The sequence below is a fragment of the Lates calcarifer genome, linkage group LG24 (genome assembly GCF_001640805.2).
Source record: "Lates calcarifer isolate ASB-BC8 linkage group LG24, TLL_Latcal_v3, whole genome shotgun sequence".
NCBI classification, from domain to species: domain Eukaryota; kingdom Metazoa; phylum Chordata; class Actinopteri; family Centropomidae; genus Lates; species Lates calcarifer.
The window spans coordinates 10,096,694-10,107,896 of record NC_066856.1 but is presented as its reverse complement, the minus strand read 5'-3'; positions in this window follow the sequence as shown (position 1 = coordinate 10,107,896).

The window sequence follows — 11,203 nt, the reverse complement described above, 5'->3', positions numbered from 1 at the left end:
AAAGCAGAGCCTCTTCAGTTCCTCTCCATTCTGTTGCAACTGCAGACAGAAAAACAGAGCATAGATGGATGCACCTCTGTCATAACTTGACAGCCCCTTCTGATTGCTGTTTCAGCTGTCTTACCTGTGCTTTTATTTAGATAGCAGTCTATTCTGCTTGGTGGATCAAGGACCTTCTTCCCTTTCTTTTAATCTTACTATAATCAGATATTCCACATTACATATAAAGGGTGAAAGGCAAAAGGAAGAATCCCTCACTACTGACTTTGGTAGCTAATCACTCTTAGTGCTCTGTGTGCAATATGTGCAACCTTCTGGACATTATCAGTGGCTTATTGGCTGCAAGTGACAGCAGAGTGCTGTTTTTTGAGGCTGCCGGGTCTGGAGATGCAGGGTGCTGTTTAATATGCATGGACTCACTAATTACAGCCCTCTTTACTCTAATGATGTGGCCTTGAGACTGCCATGCAGAGGAATGGGCTCAAATATGCATGCATGTACACACACGTTTGGTCTCTTTCTCACACACACACACACCCACGCACTCAAGTCACTAAAACACCCAGTCTGGCTAAGTTTGAATCAATCTGAGGAACCCCCTTGAGCAAATCAGCATGTTAGTGGAAATTGGAGATGGCGGTGCGTAGGTTGCAATAGCACATATGCCATAACAGATAAAATATAACACAAGCCCATAAACAAAGATAAAAAAAAAAGAATGAAATAAAGTCTGTGTGTAGCTGTGGAGATGTTAGCATAACAGAAGAGAGATCCAAACAGATAAGGCAGATTTATGGCATACTGAGTTGAAATGCACCAGAGATGAACATGCCCAGAGAAAATTGTAATGTCAATTGGCAGATCAAATTGGTAATTTTGGTTCTGCTTTTGGTTCTCATGCTGTTACTCCTTCAAAGCTGGCACCAGGACATCGACCTGGGAGGATGCCTAGCACACTGTCACCCAGTGTCAGTGAGTAATCTGAAGTCTCCCCTCTTGCCTCTCTAATCAGCCATCTATTACACAGCTGTCTGCAGCTCTCCAGGAAAACACAGCCACAGCTCACATGTACATCACACCCTCTCTCTGCACATGTAATTATTTATCTGTCCGTGTCTTTCCCTCCGACATGTCTTCATTCGCACACTAAGGCTGCACACCCCCCTCAGTACTTTTGTTTCTTTTGCTGTCTCTCATACAGCAACACACACACACACACAAAAGTAAATACACACACCCTCTCTCTAGCACTCTCCAAAGGCACCATGGGAGCTTGCTGTGGTGGAGACATTAAACACATGGAAACAAAATATCCTGTTTGAGCCGGGGCAGACTGACACAACACTGCAGCTATACCCTTTGATGAATGCCCAGCTGAAATTTAGAAAATACATTTCAGCAAAAAAAATACTGCACATTCAGAGGCTGCCCTGTGTTGTGGGAGGAGGTGATTGCATTGTGTTTGTGAAATACAAAGCAAATTAGTAATTCACACAAAATATAAACATAATCTACAATTTACACATCCCCTTTGCATAAGCATTGTGCCGCATTAGTTAATGATGGAACAAACTTTCTTTTTGTGGGGGTCTTGTACGAAGATGCACTGGCAATTCCCTAGAGAGGTCAGGCTGAAATTGAAAGCAAGGCGTCCAAATTGTTCCTCAGCCCTCAGCAGGGTTTCTGCTGCTACATGGCAGAAATTCCACAGCTCCGTGCAGCACCGTGGCTAGCAGTGGGGGAGATTACAGCATTGTGCATGCTTTTCCGAAGCCGAATCCTCACCCTGCTCCGCGGGTGGTTTTCACACCCACAAAATGGATCAATTATCCAGTCACAGACACCCATCCACACCACTCTCACACAATTAACTCAGCCTGACACATGACAAGAGGACTGGATGATTTGGGAACAGCTTCCCCAGTCGTAAAATCGATGTAAATGCATACCCTCTCAACCTTTACCAAAAATAACAAAGCTTTCATTTTTTCTGTTTTACTCCAGCTCTCCCTCAATCACAACAGAGCCCATCTGTGATTGCCTCATGTTGTAACAGTAAAAGCAGTGCTCACTTAAGTGTGGCATATGTAGGAATGTGACAACTGAGCTGTTTGGACTTAATTAGACATGAGTAAAGCTCCAAGACTGAGAGGCACAGTTGTTTGCACAGTCTCAAGCACTGACCCAGTTGGCAAAGTCATATTCGTTACAAAGCGATATGCTCTAAATGTGAATGCTCCCCGTGGTTCTACTCATGTGGTTGACAGAGAACACGATGTTGCTTTAATTGCTGCTTTGTTCTGTGCTGAGATGCAAAGGACACACTGAGGCAGGGAGACATTTCACAGACCAGTGCTTAGACAGTGTCAAAATGTTTGACATATTTAAATTGTCCAGCTTGGCCTAAATTAAACTGTGCTTGAGGTTTTTTTTTTTTTTTTTAATGATTATTGGCTATATGTCATTCACTACTGTTTTGTTTGCACTCAGGGGTCAGCTGGTTTTGTTCAGAGTTGGAGGCTGAAAACTTTAAGCTCGCTGTTAATGGTTAGCACCATTGTGTTAAATGTTAAACCATAATGTTTTGTTTTTATTTCTGCACGTTAAAATCAGGAGATGTGACGTGGTTATGAAAGCTTTGTTGTTCAAAAGCACCTTTAAAACAGTGTTGCTGAGTAATGTAAGTAAATGAATGAGTAGTTGCTTACTTTTGCTTTTGAGTAATTTGTGAACTATTGTAATAAAAATAACACTTTTCAAGTAACTTGCACAGCACTGAGAATACACACTCTCACCCACAGACGCATGCACACACATACACCTCTGATAAATGGTTGTACCTTTCAACCCTGATTTTGCAGGTAAAGGTAAAGAGTGTGCAGTCATCCATCGTGTAGCCCGTTGTGAACTTGTGTTTTCTTGTGTGTGTGTGTTTGTGACTGTGTGAAGGTAATGATAGGAAGGAGAATGTGCTGGAGGAGAGGGAAAGACAAAGAGAGAGAAATATTCAGTAAAGGACAAAGCTTGCTCAGCACTGTAACTCCAACAACTGGGTAACCTCATCATGCGTTAGGGTGATCATCACACTGCTGAAACAGGAATAACAATATCAGCGTTGCTACATTTAATATGATGCTCATATGAATTCATAAATGACACAGTCACATTGTGGCAATTACTTTGGGACAAACCTTTCAGAACAACTCACATTTCCATTAGCATATGTTCAGCCAGACATTTTATTGCCTCCCTGGATTTTTTTTATTGCTCCAGCAGATGTTCTAGTGGCTATCATCAAAGAGATTTATGCAAGCTGATTACAGCCAAAGAGTCTCCAGAACTGAATAAACATAATCAAGACAGAAATGGACCCGGGCTCCTTCTGTAGCTAAATAAGGTCTGGTCACCTTTGGTCTGTACTTTAACCTGTGTGTGGAGAGACTGGGTAAGGTCTGGCACGTAGAAAGTAGAAATGTTATGAATTTTGCTCAAGACTTTGCTCAAGGGTGTCTTAAAGTCAATCATGATACACAGGAAGTGCAAGAAAAGTAGCTGAACATCAAGTCATGTAATTTCCAGGTCTTGAAATGTGTGCATTAATGGCAGAAGTTTGCAGTTTTGTCCTGTAATTAAGACGTTTCTGCAAGAGATGGTCAAAAATGTTGGGAAGATTTGTGCAAATTATCACAATTTTCTGTATAAAATGAGCCAATCCAGAAACACTGTCAAGGGCTCAGGTCAAACAAAAACATCCAGCAAACCAGCCTTCCTGCATTTGGTGACTTAATTTCTCAGAAAGTAGGCTTCTCAGGCAATGCTTACTCACTGAGTACAACTCCCAGCAACCTCCACCAATTAAGATGTCAGGAAACTAGATGTAAACATACACCTGCACTCCCTAACTCCACCATAACATCTAAAAGTCCCTATTTTATTCATAGAGATTATTTGAAGCAGTACAAAGTCTGGAAATGTGAGCTACCCTGTTGGCTTAATTCAGTCTAGGGCCAAAAAAAAGTCTCAAACAGTAACAAGATATAACATTCTGCAATAACAGTATTTTTTACTTTTGGGAGTGAAAGTACATTGGAATTATTTGATTATTTTTGCTGCAAACTTTAATGTTTTAAACCTTGCCTCATTTTTGTTATGGCAGAAAAAAAAACAGCTGGCAAAATATTACAGAAAAGCTATGGTAAATTCAGTGGGCCGCAGTAATCAGAATATTCTTTGAAGTCATGGTGGGATATTGTGTGTGCTTTCCTGCTTATCTTTGTGTATATGCATGTATTTGTATGTATTTATGGCTGTGTATATTTCCACATGTTCTATTGTGTTTATTTCCTGTCACTGCTGGAGTCAGTGACTGTGAACAGTGGGGCCATGAGTGGCAGCTAACAATGTCATGTACTTGTTCCCTCTGTGTGCCCGTACCACTGAAGGCAATGAATTAAGCAGTAAACAGGTTGTTTGTCCATGCCTAAACATTTAATTAGAAACTTCTGACTGGATGCCTCCAAATAATCACACAATGTCCCCCAACGCCTGTGCAGGCCTGTGGCCTGACCTGTCTATCAGTATTCAACTACTGGAAACATTCAGTCTTAAGTGACACCAATTCATTACAGACAGGGAGTACTACAGGGAACACTGAGGCCTCTGCTGCTGTCTCCTGGGTCCTGAGCTGTTGACAGAGAAACAGCAGCACTCAGCCCAATCAGTAATTAACAAATAACCTTTTACATTAATTTAGTGCCAGCTCTTAAATCAAACTGGAATAGTAAATACCTTACACTGTATTGCTCTCATGAGTGTGAAATTTACTGTTACTTGTAGCACTGGGGCATTGGGTTAATGAATTCTACTTCTTCTTCAAACCAGAAGGAATTCTACAGTGATATGATAATCAGTATAGTGAGTGAGGATGAAAAGTGATAAGCTTACTATGTAAGCCTTTAGCATTATAGATGTGAAGTAATGCTGCCTATGTGTGGATCTTTATCCAGTGCTACTTTGGTCAGATCTGTATCAGTAGACTGGAGTGATACAGACTAGATCCCTCTCAGCATGCAGGAGCTGTTCGGCCAGTTTCACTGACTTAAAGGGTTTTTTAAATCTGAAATAACAATCTTTATGTATATAGTTTATTTTTAGGAATAAAAACATTTATTGTTAATTTATCAGAGATTCATCCTGCCCTTTTCTGAAAGAGTAATAGGATTCCCTTATTATCTTAAAAGCATAATTACAAATGTTTTCCACTTAACTGCTCAGATATTCATTAGTTGTCTGACATTAGGGTTTTCCAACATAAACGTTTTGTCTAACATTAGAGTAACCTCTGAGCAATTAATGTCTTCTATTAGCGAGCAAAAATCGTATCTGCTACTGACACAGCAGTATCCTCCTCCAGTCCAAGGGGGTTCAGCTGCTTTCATGATGAGCTTTCCACTGAATGCTGAAAAGATTGATTAAAACACCAGAATTATGTGTCTCACAGCACAATTAAAATCATTGATTTTCCAGAGGGCGGCTTACAGGGATTTCTGTCCTTATTGATTGCTTGTCCATTCCAATTTCTTGATTATTTCAATTGATTTGAAGCTGTGGTGTGATGATACCTCAACACGGTAAGTGCAGTTCATACATTAGGCTCACCAAAGCTTTACAGGAAAAACCAAGAACTGTCATACATATTATTCTTAGACCAAAAATACAAAAGCACAAGTGTAAGCAGTGGGTGATTTGAGAGGGGATGACACTGTTAACCTGCCATCTCCTATGTACACACAAATAATAGAAGTTGTGAAATAACTGCTTAAAATAGCTCTTCTTTGTTGCTGCAAAGATATTGTACAATGCCAAGATCACTGAGTCCCATGGAGTGAGCTATCTTGTTGTTAATACAAATCTTTACTCAGTATGGCGGTTCTTTAAATATGTCAACACACTGGACAGGAAGCTGAGTCAGCTGAACCGTGACACAAGTAACTAGAGAACTTTACTAACAGACAGCTCATTTATCCCCAGACATCACTGACCAACAGCTCTTGTTATGCACCATTAGACAGCTGCCGTCCATCATGATGTTACTTTCACCTGAGTGAATTAATTAGCCTGCTAGCTAGCTAACATTAATTCCAATATCAGACTTTCAAATAAAGTTAAAATGCTATTCTTTCAGTTCAGTTTCTATCAAGGGTTGAAATGCATGTTGAAATGAGCTACCCCTTAATATTTTTCTTTTCATTGCAAAACTGTTCTGTGGAGGCAGGTGACATTTACATATAAATATCAATTCACCCTGTGTTTACTTTCTTCACTGACACAGACAAAACTGAGAAGACTGAATCAATCAAAGCTCAGCTTTGGGAAGGGAAGAGATACAGGACAAGATGAGGAGACTGAGAGAAAAAGAGCAGGTATCCATCCCCCACCCCTTAGCACCAAACACATGGGTGCATCCCACTGTTAAAGATGCTGCTTGTTTATTTTTAAGTCTTGGTGAGGTTGCTGAATTTTTGCCTTGGTCTTACAGCTTTAGCACCTGTCCTCAGTCATCAAGTCCACAATTAATACATTTTACAGAGTACTGTTTCAAATCAGTTTGGCTAAACACAGAGTTTTCAGCTCATGATCAACAGTCTACTGGGAAAACTGAGAACCATGCTTTTGTCTATCTCTGTGTCAAATCAAGCATTATTTTTTCAAAGATTCCAAAAAAAAAATCTGTGGTAAATCTGACATTTTTATCTCTGTAAACTGCATATGTCCTGTGTGCAAATGGGAGCCTTAAAAATGATCAACCCTTTGTTGTACTTTATACACAGTCTATTTTCCAGCACCTATGTCTGCATCTGTGTTTATGAATGCACAAATATGCACTCTGTCTCTCACATACACACACATATGCACATAAGTTGGATCTGAGTTGGTATGGGCCTGTGAAGTGTCTTCTACTCCCTGTGGTCTGCTGCTGGCTAAGCCTCTGTTAATTTCACTAACCACCTTGGCCATCTTCTCTACAGTCATCATTAATCATTTCTCTCCTCTCCTCTCTCCTCTCCTCTCCTCTCCTCTCCTTCCTTTTCTGCTCTCTCCTCTACTTTACTCTCCACCCTTCCCCCACATCCTCTCCTTTATTTTCCTCTCCTACAGTATTTTTCTCCTCTCTTCTGCTGCCTAGTGCTCCAGCATGTGTGTAAGAGCTGCAGTGATGAGATAACACCAACAGACCTAATAGCAAGAATGCAGTAAAGTTAACAAAGAACCTAGTACATACAAATGAGAGATAGATAATGTTCTGCTACACTGTTGTGGAACACTGTTAACTAGAAAGTGCTATAAACAATCTACACTAAGAACATAACATTTATTTTTTTATTACATTTTTATGATGCAGGTCTTTAAAAAAGGGGCTGCATAGTGAAATGTTCAGAACACACAAAAGCCTCCAGCCTTTTCATTATTCACCAACACCAATGGTTTTTTCATTTAATGTTCTTGAATTGTAGAGGTCAGCTCTCGCACGAAACAGAAAACCGAAACAAGACTGGTGTGTAGGACAGAAACCTAGATATAAAGAATGACACAGTGAAGAAAATAGATAGAATAAGCCTATTCAAATGAGAGATCACAGAAAAATACTTACCAGGATCTCATAAAGTGTATGGTGTGAGATTAGGGCAATATGGCAAGAGCCCACCGCTGAGATGAATTATTTAACTACCATATTGCAACATTTGGACTTGCCTATGATTCACTCATGAATCCATATGCCACTGTGTTCTTTTGTTTTTTGTTGAAAATAACTGCATTAATGAAGTCCACTTTTTGCTCAGTGGAAACTTGCTGTGGAATTTACCAAACTGTCAAGTCTACATTCACTATTACTACATCACATGCTGCCAGCTAAGGTACAAGCTGTGTGTGAAACTATGCTAATATGATACTAATTTACAACAGCAAATATTTTTTGAGGGAAATGTAATGCCACCTGAATTATGCTCAGACAGGAAATGTTAGGATCTGTGACCAAACAAATATTGACAGGCATATTTTATCTACATAGCAAAGGGCACTGCTGCAGTATCTGTAACTTATCTTTTATTGCAGCTGGTTTGTGACTGTTTAATTGTAATTTGTTAATGTTAGTGTTTCTGTGATTAATTTATTGCTAACCAAGTTAGGTAGAAAATTAGCTGTTTGAGGCTAAGGCATTGCTAATACAACATTGACTCACTGACTGCTTGACTCAGGATGAGAATTAAGCAGTATTAGGTGTCAGAGTCCTGTGCTTTGTATGCCACAGCCTACCCCAACCACCTTCCTATGATTTGCATGCAGTAAAAAAATGTATCATTTCTTTCAGTCAGTTTCGACTGAACATAATCAAGGCAGCAGTTCTTTTAAAGCCTTAAAACGCATTCGGAAAAATGTAGTCACATAAAAATGTAATTTTTAGGAGACAGAGTGTGTGGCAACAGGGAGTTAGAAACTCTCTTTAATGATAAACTGCAGTAAAAGATCCAGTCAGCACCACCAAGAATGCAAGAGAAACTGACTGCTGATTTTACATTTGTCTGATATGTCCTAAGTTTATATTTATTATTTATTATTGTTGTGTGTCTGATTTTCAAAGAAGCATAATGTTTAGGTGCTAATAGTTAATTTAGCTATTACTGGATGTTGATTGTTTTGACTAAGGCTTCCCAACTGCATGAAAGTAACCACTGATCAATTATTGTATACAGTAACAATATGCAGTATTTGTATTGAATACTTAAATAGTAGGATGAACACAAAAACTGTAATGTCAGTGGCAGCATTTGGCATTTTCGAAAGAATTTTGCTTCTTTAAAATGCAGATAACATTAAAGATTGACATAACATCCACAATAATAACAGCTAAATGTTTTTTTTTTTTTTTAAACACATCTCCTTCTACTGTATGGGGTTAGATATAAGTACCTACAAGATCAAACTTGTGAAGTGAAACTTGAAAGTTTGTATAAACTACTTTTTCACTTAGACAAAATCATTTCTTCCATTACAGACATTAACTGCTGCCCTGTGCCCCAGAAAACTGAATTTGTCACACATCAGTGGTTTGACTTCACATTTCAATCAGGAGGTTAGGACTTTTTCAGATCATACAGCTTCTACTATGGCTGTTCCTAGAAGGAAGATGAAAAATTTTTCTTGTTGGAAAGTCATGTTACAAAACTCTAAAAAAAAACAAAAAACAGACAGACAGTGTGTATGTTACAGTGCTGTAAGAAATGAACCGTGCTAGATAATGATTGGTGGGATTTCTTTTTTATTTCTGGTCTTATACGACTTATATTCTTCAAAACGAACATCTATATAATCCTGACTTATTTCCCCAAAGTGAACATATACTTTACTGTGACATTTTCAAAAGCACCATCATTGACTGCAGTTCAACTGAATGTAATGTACCGTGGACAAACACTGAGATATCTGACAGTGTGGAAGCAGAGATGTTTAAGGGTGAGAGGATCTCAGCTGCCAGGCTCTGTCTTCAAACACTGAGGCCACTTTTAAAGGTCATCTCTACCCACTATACAGAGCCCACCTGGCATTTCAGCAGAAGTGATCTCTCTCCCTGCCAGCGTGCAGCGGGATTCATGAACACAGGATGAGGACGAATAACATTTTTACACTTCCACAGAGGAGTGTGAATTTAAAAAAAAACAAAAGAAAAACACCCAAATACAAATTTGTCATGGTCATTAACAGAATGACCTCAATATTTTGTTTGCAATTAACTGTTAACAGCTCTGCCCTCCTTTTGTCATTGTTGCTACACACTCCCTTCTAGCACACAGCACTATGCTGTAATGGTGGCAGATTCACCACCAGAAATTTGTAGTCATTTTTGAAGAAGATCTAGTGTAAGCTAATGCCAACGCTAAAACTCACTATCCCCACTATCCCCTTTCAAAATAAGTAAATATGCACTTAATGGCTACATACATGATATAATGCTAAAAGACTGATTGTATTCATTATGCACTTCAGCAGTTTTTCAGCTATCCGTCTTGTGTGTGTCTGATGGAACACATATTTTGATCAGTACAGCAATCAGCCCACGTAACAGCTCATATGGTGAAGTCAAAAGCTTGACAGACCTGATGAGCCTAGTTACGATTAGTAAACTGCTGGACATTGGGTTTAGTGAACGCTGCATTGTGACGGCATTTCTAATAACTGTAGATAAATGTGTTATTGATTGTATCTGATTTTAACCATAGTTTCTTGGATGCTGTATATAAACAAGGGGTATATCTGAAAAAAAGTGTTTTGGTGATTGTATGACATTGGTGACTAACGCCCCCATCGGGGGTGTTATAGCCCACAGAGTGTCACTCCACAGTGTCCATGGCAGCCCCCTACCAAGTGGCTAATGAGGTCAAATGACGAATTACACAGTCAGTTTAACCCAGAGGCTTGGGACTGCATACACAGGACAGATTGCAGAGGGTAAGTTAGCCCAAATCCAGGACACCTGTGATGCAGCAAGTCACTTCTTTCTTCAAGTCTGATCATATGAACAGGAAGGCAGCGTGAAGGGCCTGCAGAGAAAACACGAAAACAAAAGATCTGCTGAAAAGTGCTAAAACGCAGCTCTCTCATCTAACTACTCTACAGATTTCTGCTCTACTACCAGAGCAGAAATCTGCAGACCAGGCGTAGCAATTCAGCAGACATTTAGGTTCATAGACAGTGCAGCTGCCTCTCAAGGGCTGAGATTAATTGCTGGATGGATAAAGCCACTGTGATTGACAGATGAGTTGCAGCATTGAGGAGACATGAGAGAGATGAATGTGGAGCAGTTCAAAGTGAAATTAGTGTTGAGTGCTTTGGATTCCTCAAAAGAAAGTTTGCTGGAATCAGTTTATCCAGAAAAATTAGAATTTAGCTCGTGAGAAGTCATCAACCAACACTGGGTGAGTTATATATGTTACAGGTGCTCAGACCCTTTTTCTGACTGCAGACACTATTGAAAACCAGTTTTAAAAGGTCTCATATTTGACAACCCTGAAACAGAATAAGTACACAGAGAACTATGCAGTCATGCCCTACTAAACATTCTATCGATGCTATTGGTCTAACTTTGTCTAACAAAGCGCATTTGATCTGCTTGATGTTCTAAAACATATGGACTGTTTGAGCATAT